Source organism: Protopterus annectens, chromosome 10.part0 (genome assembly GCF_019279795.1).
Source record: "Protopterus annectens isolate FY-2018-M chromosome 10.part0, PAN1.0, whole genome shotgun sequence".
In the NCBI taxonomy this organism is placed as follows: domain Eukaryota; kingdom Metazoa; phylum Chordata; order Ceratodontiformes; family Protopteridae; genus Protopterus; species Protopterus annectens.
Genome location: NC_056744.1, coordinates 1836486033 through 1836498094, shown reverse-complemented (window position 1 = coordinate 1836498094; position 12062 = coordinate 1836486033). Strand labels below are relative to the sequence as shown.

The window sequence follows — 12062 nt, the reverse complement described above, 5'->3', positions numbered from 1 at the left end:
TTTTTTTGTTAATGTATTACTATTTCAGTGTTGTATTTTAATGTGAAAATTAATATTTATGTTTTAAAATTAATAAAAATAGTTTTAAATAAATTTAGACTCACATGCATGTTGCATTTGAGAGTTACACGTGTACCACTTCAGACTGGCAAATGTATTACATTTCACAATGAAATGCATGTTACATTTCAGAGTTACACGTACCATTTCAGGCTATGATATGCATTACATTTTACAGTGACATGCATTTTACATTTCATAGTTACATGTATACCACTTCAGACTGGCATATGTATTTCATTTCTCACTAACATGCATGCTACATTTCAAACTAACATGCTTCATTTAAGGCTGGTATATGTGCTACTTTTCAAACTGGCATACTTAGTACAGCTCAGACAGGAAAAATCAGCTTTGTTATATTTGAGACAAGCATAAATGTTACATTTTAGACTGATTTTACATTTTAGACCACATGTAGGTTTTATTTCAGAGTGATATTTTGCATTTCAGACTGCCAGGCAGGTTACATTACAGATTAATGTTTCATTTCGGAGCAACAAGCAATATTTTACAATAATGTTTATTTCATAGTATCTTCAGTGAGACCCAAATACCAGTCTGTCTCACAAAGTGGCTAAATGTGACATATATGTATGTATGTTTTATTTCAAATAATTAAAATGGATAGCAGAGCTTTTGTAGTATAAAATATGCATTTGTTATTCAACATTATCATTATTTTGACATAAAGGAGTCTGGATTTATAGTGATTACAACAGTAAAACAGGACAGGCCACTAGCAATCTGATCATTTTGGTGGTGGAATAAACCAGTTATTCCTAACTGTCCCATATGTGCTCCATGTTTTATATAGTTTCTACAATTACACATATACAATGCCATGCTTTAATAAATTGTTACTGGTACAGTTTTATTTTGATATACATTTAAGAGACATACTAGTTTCTACACAAGTTTGCATTATTGTAGAGAAGGCTACAGTGTTTTAAACACAGAAGATGTGGTTATGCAGCCACCATAATTCATACTGTATGACTACACTCAGCCTCTATACATTACAGAGGTTTGTAGCACAACACGTGATATTGATTCCTGGTGCACGAGTACATTCCCCTGGTGTGGCACAGTTGCGGTAATAACCATCTGCAGATGAAAAACAAAAGAATTTGGTTATAGGTTGAAGACAATAGAAATGAGGATTATTACTATTACTTTTTTGTTGTAGTTTTCCTTGGATGCTCTGAACTACCCACCATTTGACCATATCATTCTTATAGCCACTTCAGCAATCTTTCATAGGAATTTAAAAAAATGTTTCTCTTTTTAATCATGAAAAAGTCAATGTAACTAAAGCATCTGCCCTAGGTATTGCCTTTAATACAGTCTTAACTAGCTTACCTCCCAGGGAGAGGGGGATTTGACTTATAAATCTTAGAATACAGCATCAAACAAGTGTCTCACTACAGAGCTTAAGGCCTAACAAAGTGGTGGCGAAGTGTTGCTTTCAGTTCTTTCTTCTTGGCTCCCATCAATTTCTAACAGAAAGTTATTTCAAATTACTGTATCTAGAAATACATGCATATGTTAAAACAGAGACTCATAGCATCAAGTGTCAACACAACAAAAACAAAAACCCAGGAGAAGAATGAATCTTAAATATCACCCTTCACATTTAAACTTATTTTTTTCTGTGGCAAACCCCCCTGCACCTCCTGATGTAGAAGGCAAGCCCCCCACACCCCACAAACTTATATATACCAACTCTGAGATCACTATACCTCAGGGAAAAGGGAATATTCTGAGAAATGGTCATCTGGAACCTAATAACAGAGTTACACGTGTACCAGTTCAGTTTGGCACATTTTGAATTTCACAGTGACATGCTTGTCACATTTCATTTGGCCTTTCAGTCTCCAGAGTACGGGATTCGCTATAGTCGGTCCAGACATTTCAGATGGTTAATGCTAAAATATTATGTATTTTGCTATTGATGTTTCCTCCACAGTAATAGGGACCTTGCCCCCTCCTTCACATGCCTTAGGAAACAGAGCACATCTACGTATATTAAATATTAAGTAATGGTAGAGCGCCTCTTCTAATTATATGTACATTTTAACAGCAGAAAATGATTAGCCATCTTTCTAGTCTGCTTGGCTCTTGAAACCAGCATTTTATAACTCTGCCACAACAATTTTGCATGTCCCAAGCCCATTGGGATGTCATTAATGATTTTATCTGAAGAAGTTCTGACATTTGGTGGAACAAAAAGTGCTTAATAAACATACTTAGTTCATACTTGGTTCACTTTGTTTTTTGGACTATCTCCCTTCAGCTGCTATTTGGTTGGTTTGGAGTTGTTTATTCATTCATTTCACTATTCCTAAGCCTACTATCTCAAGACAGCAGGTCATCTTGGTGCTCTCCAAGGTCAAAAACATGGCATCAGTGGGACCAGACAACATCCCAGGTTGCCTTTTAAACAACTTAAAACATGACCTAGTAGACACACTTGGATCCCTGTTTAACCACAGCCTGTGAACTGGGTATATTCCAGTACAATGGAGTTCAGCAACAGTAATTCCTCTGCACAAAGGGGGGATATCAACTGACCCTGGGAATTATAGGCTCATAAGCTTGACTAGTCTCATCTGCAAGGCCATTGAAAGAATCATTATGGACTTTATTAGCAAGGACATATGTAATCGCCAAACTCTGGAGCCAGCCCAGACTGGATTTGTTAAAGATAAATCATGCCTGATAAACATGGTTGGCTTCTTAGAGAAAGTCACCAAGGCCCTGGGCAAGGGAAATACAGTGCATACTATCTATCTTGACCCTAGCCAAGGCATTTGACACAATCACCCTCTCAGGTAGTATACAGAAACTCTCTCAATTGGGAATTAACCCCTACATTACCACAGGTAGCCAACTGGCTCACCAACAGAACACATACTGTCAAAGTGGGTGAATTCACCTCTAGCAAAAGACCAGTCACCAGTGGCATACCACCAGGTTCTGTGCTGGGCCCCTTACTGTCTGGAATTTATTTCTCAGAAATCCAGGCAAACTTAGATGGCCTGTAGTTGACCAAGTTTGTTAATGATTGCAAATTGGAAGCGATCATTGAGTCCCACAGTGATGGTAATATACTGCAGACTGGGTTAACGTAGACAAATGATCGGTGTCAAAGTCATGGATTAAAGCTAAATGTAAAAAATGCATTATTATACCTTTTGGGAAAGCTGGCATCCCTGCTAATTACATTATAGATAGCACCTCCCTAAGTTTAGATCCAGTGACGTGATCTGGGTATGAGGTTTATAGCAACCTGAACTTTGACCATGATATGGCCACATATCCACAGTAGTAAGGAAATGCTTCTGTGTGGCTCATGTCATAAGTAAAGGCAGCGCATCAAGATCCAAGGATGTTATAATTCCATTATATGTAGCCCTCATCAGACAAATAATGAGTACAATGCTCCCTCATTAGACAAATAATGAGTACAATGCACCCTCATCAGACAAATAATGAGTACAATGCACCCTCATCAGACAAATAATGAGTACAATGTGCCCTCATCAGACAAATAATGAGTACAATGCTCCTTCATTAGACAAATAACGAGTACAATGCGCCCTCATCAGACAAATAATGGGTACAATGTGCCCTCATCAGACAAATAATGAGTACAATGCGCCCTCATCAGACAAATAATGAGTACAATGTGCCCTCATCAGACAAATAATGAGTACAATGCACCCTCATCAGACAAAAAATGAGTACAATGTGCCCTCATCAGACAAATAATGAGTACAATGTGCTCTCATCAGACAAATAATGAGTACAATGCTCCCTCATCAGACAAACAATGGGTACAATGCGCCCTCATCAGACAAATAATGAGTACAATGTGCCCTCATCAGACAAATAATGAGTACAATGTGCCCTCATCAGACAAATAATGAGTACAATGCGCCCTCATCAGACAAATAATGAGTACAATGTGCCCTCATCAGACAAATAATGAGTACAATGTGCCCTCATCAGACAAATAATGAGTACAATGCACCCTCATCAGACAAAAAATGAGTACAATGTGCCCTCATCAGACAAATGATGAGTACAATGTGCCCTCATCAGACAAATAATGAGTACAATGCACCCTCATCAGACAAATAATGAGTACAATGTGCCCTCATCAGACAAATAATGAGTACAATGTGCCCTCATCAGACAAATAATGAGTACAATGTGCCCTCATCAGACAAATAATGAGTACAATGTGCCCTCATCAGACAAATAATGAGTACAATGCACCCTCATCAGACAAATAATGAGTACAATGCTCCCTCATCAGACAAATAATGAGTACAATGTGCCCTCATCAGACAAATAATGAGTACAATGTGCCCTCATCAGACAAATAATGAGTACAATGTGCCCTCATCGGACAAATAATGAGTACAATGTGCCCTCATCAGACAAATAATGGGTACAATGCGCCCTCATCAGACAAATAATTGAGTACAATGTGCTCTCATCAGACAAATAATGAGTACAATGTGCTCTCATCAGACAAATAATGAGTACAATGTGCCCTCATCAGACAAATAATGAGTACAATGTGCCCTCATCAGACAAATAATGAGTACAATGTGCCCTCATCAGACAAATAATGAGTACAATGTGCCCTCATCGGACAAATAATGAGTACAATGTGCCCTCATCAGACAAATAATGGGTACAATGCGCCCTCATCAGACAAATAATTGAGTACAATGTGCTCTCATCAGACAAATAATGAGTACAATGTGCTCTCATCAGACAAATAATGAGTACAATGTGCCCACATCAGACAAATAATGAGTACAATGTGCCCTCATCAGACAAATAATGAGTACAATGCACCCTCATCAGACAAAAAATGAGTACAATGTGCCCTCATCAGACAAATAATGAGTACAATGTGCTCTCATCAGACAAATAATGAGTACAATGCACCCTCATCAGACAAATAATGAGTACAATGTGCCCTCATCAGACAAATGAGTACAATGTGCCCTCATCAGACAAATAATGAGTACAATGCACCCTCATCAGACAAATAATGAGTACAATGTGCCCTCATCAGACAAATAATGAGTACAATGTGCCCTCATCGGACAAATAATGAGTACAATGCTCCTCATCAGACAAATAATGAGTACAATGCGCCCTCATCAGACAAATAATGAGTACAATGCACCCTCATCAGACAAATAATGAGTACAATGTGCCCTCATCAGACAAATAATGAGTACAATGCTCCCTCATCAGACAAATAATGAGTACAATGTGCCCTCATCAGACAAATAATGAGTACAATGTGCCCTCATCAGACAAATAATGAGTACAATGTGCCCTCATCAGACAAATAATGAGTACAATATGCCCTCATCAGACAAATAATGAGTACAATGCTCCCTCATCGGACAAATAATGAGTACAATGTGCCCTCATCAGACAAATAATGAGTACAATGCTCCCTCATCAGACAAATAATGAGTACAATGCACCCTCATCAGACAAATAATGAGTACAATGTGCCCTCATCAGACAAATAATGAGTACAATGTGCTCTCATCAGACAAATAATGAGTACAATGCTCCCTCATCAGACAAATAATGAGTACAATGTGCCCTCATCAGACAAATAATGAGTACAATGCACCCTCATCAGACAAATAATGAGTACAATGCACCCTCATCAGACAAATAAAGAGTACAATGTGCCCTCATCAGACAAATAATGAGTACAATGTGCCCTCATCAGACAAATAATGAGTACAATGCGCCCTCATCAGACAAATAATGAGTACAATGTGCCCTCATCAGACAAATAATGAGTACAATGCGCCCTCATTGGACAAATAATGAGTACAATGTGCCCTCATCAGACAAATAATGAGTACAATGCTCCCTCATCAGACAAATAATGAGTACAATGCACCCTCATCAGACAAATAATGAGTACAATGTGCCCTCATCAGACAAATAATGAGTACAATGCACCCTCATCAGACAAATAATGAGTACAATGCACCCTCATCAGACAAATAATGAGTACAATGTGCCCTCATCAGACAAATAATGAGTACAATGTGCCCTCATCAGACAAATAATGAGTACAATGCGCCCTCATTGGACAAATAATGAGTACAATGTGCCCTCATCAGACAAATAATGAGTACAATGTGCCCTCATCAGACAAATAATGAGTACAATGCGCCCTCATCAGACAAATAATGAGTACAATGCGCCCTCATCAGACAAATAATGAGTGCAATGTGCCCTCATTAGACAAATAATGACTACAATGCACCCTCATTGGACAAATAATGAGTACAATGTGCCCTCATCAGACAAATAATGAGTACAATGTGCCCTCATCAGACAAATAATGAGTACAATGTGCCCTCATCAGACAAATAATGAGTACAATGCGCCCTCATTGGACAAATAATGAGTACAATGTGCCCTCATTAGACAAATAATGACTACAATGCACCCTCATTGGACAAATAATGAGTACAATGCGCCCTCATCAGACAAATAATGAGTACAATGTGCCCTCATCAGACAAATAATGAGTACAATGCGCCCTCATCAGACAAATAATGAGTACAATGTGCCCTCATTAGACAAATAATGACTACAATGCACCCTCATTGGACAAATAATGAGTACAATGTGCCCTCATCAGACAAATAATGAGTACAATGTGCCCTCATCAGACAAATAATGAGTACAATGTGCCCTCATCAGACAAATAATGAGTACAATGTGCCTTCATTAGACAAATAATGACTACAATGCACCCTCATTGGACAAATAATGAGTACAATGTGCCCTCATCAGACAAATAATGAGTACAATGCCCTCATCAGACAAATAATGAGTACAATGCCCTCATCAGACAAATAATGAGTACAATGTGCCCTCATTAGACAAATAATGACTACAATGCACCCTCATTGGACAAATAATGAGTACAATGTGCCCTCATCAGACAAATAATGAGTACAATGTGCCCTCATCAGACAAATAATGAGTACAATGTGCCCTCATCAGACAAATAATGAGTACAATGCCCTCATTGGACAAATAATGAGTACAATGTGCCCTCATCAGACAAATAATGAGTACAATGTGCCCTCATCAGACAAATAATGAGTACAATGTGCCCTCATCAGACAAATAATGAGTACAATGCGCCCTCATCAGACAAATAATGAGTACAATGCACCCTCATCAGACAAATAATGAGTACAATGCACCCTCATCAGACAAATAATGAGTACAATGCACCCTCATCAGACAAATAATGAGTACAATGTGCCCTCATCAGACAAATAATGAGTACAATGTGCCCTCATCAGACAAATAATGAGTACAATGTGCCCTCATCAGACAAATAATGAGTACAATGCCCTCATTGGACAAATAATGAGTACAATGTGCCCTCATCAGACAAATAATGAGTACAATGCGCCCTCATCAGACAAATAATGAGTACAATGCGCCCTCATCAGACAAATAATGAGTACAATATGCCCTCATTAGACAAATAATGACTACAATGCACCCTCATTGGACAAATAATGAGTACAATGTGCCCTCATCAGACAAATAATGAGTACAATGTGCCCTCATCAGACAAATAATGAGTACAATGTGCCCTCATCAGACAAATAATGAGTACAATGTGCCCTCATTAGACAAATAATGACTACAATGCACCCTCATTGGACAAATAATGAGTACAATGCGCCCTCATCAGACAAATAATGAGTACAATGTGCCCTCATTAGACAAATAATGACTACAATGCACCCTCATTGGACAAATAATGAGTACAATGTGCCCTCATCAGACAAATAATGAGTACAATGTGCCCTCATCAGACAAACAATGAGTACAATGTGCCCTCATCAGACAAATAATTAGTACAATGCGCCCTCATCAGACAAATAATGAGTACAATGTGCCCTCATTAGACAAATAATGACTACAATGCACCCTCATTGGACAAATAATGAGTACAATGTGCCCTCATCAGACAAATAATGAGTACAATGTGCCCTCATCAGACAAATAATGAGTACAATGCGCCCTCATCAGACAAATAATGAGTACAATGTGCCCTCATCAGACAAATAATGAGTACAATGTGCCCTCATTAGACAAATAATGACTACAATGCACCCTCATTGGACAAATAATGAGTACAATGTGCCCTCATCAGACAAATAATGAGTACAATGCGCCCTCATCAGACAAATAATGAGTACAATGCGCCCTCATCAGACAAATAATGAGTACAATGTGCCCTCATTAGACAAATAATGACTACAATGCACCCTCATTGGACAAATAATGAGTACAATGTGCCCTCATCAGACAAATAATGAGTACAATGTGCCCTCATCAGACAAATAATGAGTACAATGTGCCCTCATCAGACAAATAATGAGTACAATGCACCCTCATTGGACAAATAATGAGTACAATGTGCCCTCATCAGACAAATAATGAGTACAATGTGCCCTCATCAGACAAATAATGAGTACAATGTGCCCTCATCAGACAAATAATGAGTACAATGCACCCTCATCAGACAAATAATGAGTACAATGCACCCTCATCAGACAAATAATGAGTACAATGCACCCTCATCAGACAAATAATGAGTACAATGTGCCCTCATCAGACAAATAATGAGTACAATGTGCCCTCATCAGACAAATAATGAGTACAATGTGCCCTCATCAGACAAATAATGAGTACAATGCGCTCTCATTGGACAAATAATGAGTACAATGTGCCCTCATTAGACAAATAATGAGTACAATGCGCCCTCATCAGACAAATAATGAGTACAATGCACCCTCATCAGACAAATAATGAGTACAATGTGCCCTCATTAGATAAATAATGACTACAATGCACCCTCATTGGACAAATAATGAGTACAATGTGCCCTCATCAGACAAATAATGAGTACAATGTGCCCTCATCAGACAAATAATGAGTACAATGTGCCCTCATCAGACAAATAATGAGTACAATGCGCCCTCATTGGACAAATAATGAGTACAATGTGCCCTCATTAGACAAATAATGACTACAATGCACCCTCATTGGACAAATAATGAGTACAATGCGCCCTCATCAGACAAATAATGAGTACAATGTGCCCTCATCAGACAAATAATGAGTACAATGCGCCCTCATCAGACAAATAATGAGTACAATGTGCCCTCATTAGACAAATAATGACTACAATGCACCCTCATCAGACAAATAATGAGTACAATGTGCCCTCATCAGACAAATAATGAGTACAATGTGCCCTCATTAGACAAATAATGACTACAGTGCACCCTCATTGGACAAATAATGAGTACAATGTGCCCTCATCAGACAAATAATGAGTACAATGTGCCCTCATCAGACAAATAATGAGTACAATGTGCCCTCATCAGACAAATAATTAGTACAATGCGCCCTCATCAGACAAATAATGAGTACAATGTGCCCTCATTAGACAAATAATGACTACAATGCACCCTCATCAGACAAATAATGAGTACAATGCACCCTCATCAGACAAATAATGAGTACAATGTGCCCTCATCAGGCAAATAATGAGTACAATGTGCCCTCATCAGACAAATAATGAGTACAATGCGCCCTCATTGGACAAATAATGAGTACAATGTGCCCTCATCAGACAAATAATGAGTACAATGTGCCCTCATCAGACAAATAATGAGTACAATGCTCCCTCATCAGACAAATAATGAGTACAATGCTCCCTCATCAGACAAATAATGAGTACAATGTGCCCTCATCAGACAAATAATGAGTACAATGCTCCCTCATCAGACAAATAATTGAGTACAATGTGCCCTCATTAGACAAATAATGACTACAATGCACCCTCATTGGACAAATAATGAGTACAATGTGCCCTCATCAGACAAATAATGAGTACAATGTGCCCTCATCAGACAAATAATTAGTACAATGTGCCCTCATCAGACAAATAATGAGTACAATGCGCCCTCATTGGACAAATAATGAGTACAATGTGCCCTCATTAGACAAATTATGACTACAATGCACCCTCATTGGACAAATAATGAGTACAATGTGCCCTCATCAGACAAATAATGAGTACAATGCTCCCTCATCAGACAAATAATGAGTACAATGTGCCCTCATTAGACAAATAATGACTACAATGCACCCTCATTGGACAAATAATGAGTACAATGTGCCCTCATCAGACAAATAATGAGTACAATGTGCCCTCATCAGACAAATAATGAGTACAATGTGCCCTCATCAGACAAATAACGAGTACAATGCGCCCTCATTGGACAAATAATGAGTACAATGTGCCCTCATCAGACAAATAATGAGTACAATGCTCCCTCATCAGACAAATAATGAGTACAATGTGCCCTCATCAGACAAATAATGAATACAATGCTCCCTCATCAGACAAATAATGAGTACAATGCTCCCTCATCAGACAAATAATGAGTACAATGTGCCCTCATCAGACAAATAATGAGTACAATGCTCCCTCATCAGACAAATAATTGAGTACAATGCTCCCTTTTGCATGTACCTCACCAGACACCTGAAACAACTGGAAAGACCACTGAGGTTTCTCACTAAGAAATTACAGGGTACATAAAACAAGTCTTATACGGAAAGACTGAAAGCCCTGTCACTGTATTCTGTCTCTTACCGGTTGCTAAGGAGTGACCTGTGCCAGTCTCTGACCAGGCCCTGATGGAAAAGCTACTCATTCGTAAATCAAACTGCACAAGGGTCACTTGGTCTATTGAACTTTACCTAGCCTCTGACATGAACAGGTCATGCTGGAGACATATATACATCTCCCAGAGACTGCCATTTCTCTGGAACAGGCTTCCAATTCATGTGAAACAGACCCCCTCCCTGATCCTGTTCAAACTTAACCTAGATCAATGGATGGGTGACTACAAATTCACTCCTGAGGTGGTGGCCATGTCCCTCCTGGACAGAGGAAGTCATTATTAACTACCATAGACCCATATCTCTGTGAACTCCACTCATCTAACAATCGGCAACTGGGGCAACTCAGGATAAATATGACTAGGCTTGTAAGGGCTCTAGGGCCATTAGCCTAATAACCTTCTATGAACCTATAATGTGAAAAATAGGGTTAGGATGAGGAGCAGTGGCAAGGTTAATTGCAGCATGCACATGTAAGCTGGTCCAAGATAGTGTTAGGTGGGGGGGGGGCAGATGATCAGGGTATCTTTAACTTTAGTGGAATGAGTGGATGAGGAACCCAATCCCATTGGGACAGAGAGATAAAGCCCTTTGTAAGATTCAGGTAACCCATAGGTGAGTATCAGCTTGAGGACCTGCTGGGGTGGCAGGGAGGGAGTGAAGTGAAGAGGCTGTGCCTACTTATTTGTATTGGTTGAGAGGAGTGGGGAACCTGTCCTGGACAAATAATATGCACTGATTTCCTTGGTAGAGACAGGAGAAATGAACATAATGTGTCCATTGTGGGAGAAAATGTCATTTTGCAGGCTTAAGCAACTCACAAAGGTGAATGACAGTATCACATTATACTCTTTGCACATCCTCCTAGAGAACGCTAACTGGGCATGTGTGGAATCATTAGAGACATAACAGAAAAAACTTTGATGGCTCCCTTAATGATAGCTTCTATCAACTGTCTGTCACTCCAGTAAAGAGGAATGAATAAGCCAGACTGGCTAACAGTGGGCTGATGGTCACCATGTAGTAGAGGACTAATAACAGTCCAAAAAATGGGTGGTAAAGAACACGCAATGCATGCAAGTGTAGAGATGCAAAGTCTGCTGGCATTATTGAAATGGACTCCCTGCTTGGTCCTAGTGTCCTCAGTGACTGGTCACAGGAATAAATTGATAGGTAGTTAATTTGATCACACAGGTCTCAAACAA

General features: G+C 39.0%; 1 long non-coding RNA gene across 1 annotated transcript in view; it reads right to left on the bottom strand.

Annotated features, from left to right (window-relative positions):
* Positions 1-457: 457 nt before the first annotated feature.
* The window catches only part of LOC122812885, a 50127-nt gene continuing 38522 nt past the window's right edge, over positions 458-12062 (bottom strand). The window contains exon 4 of the long non-coding RNA XR_006366602.1: positions 458-1167. This is a non-coding gene — a long non-coding RNA (uncharacterized LOC122812885). The remainder of the gene's footprint in view (positions 1168-12062) is intronic.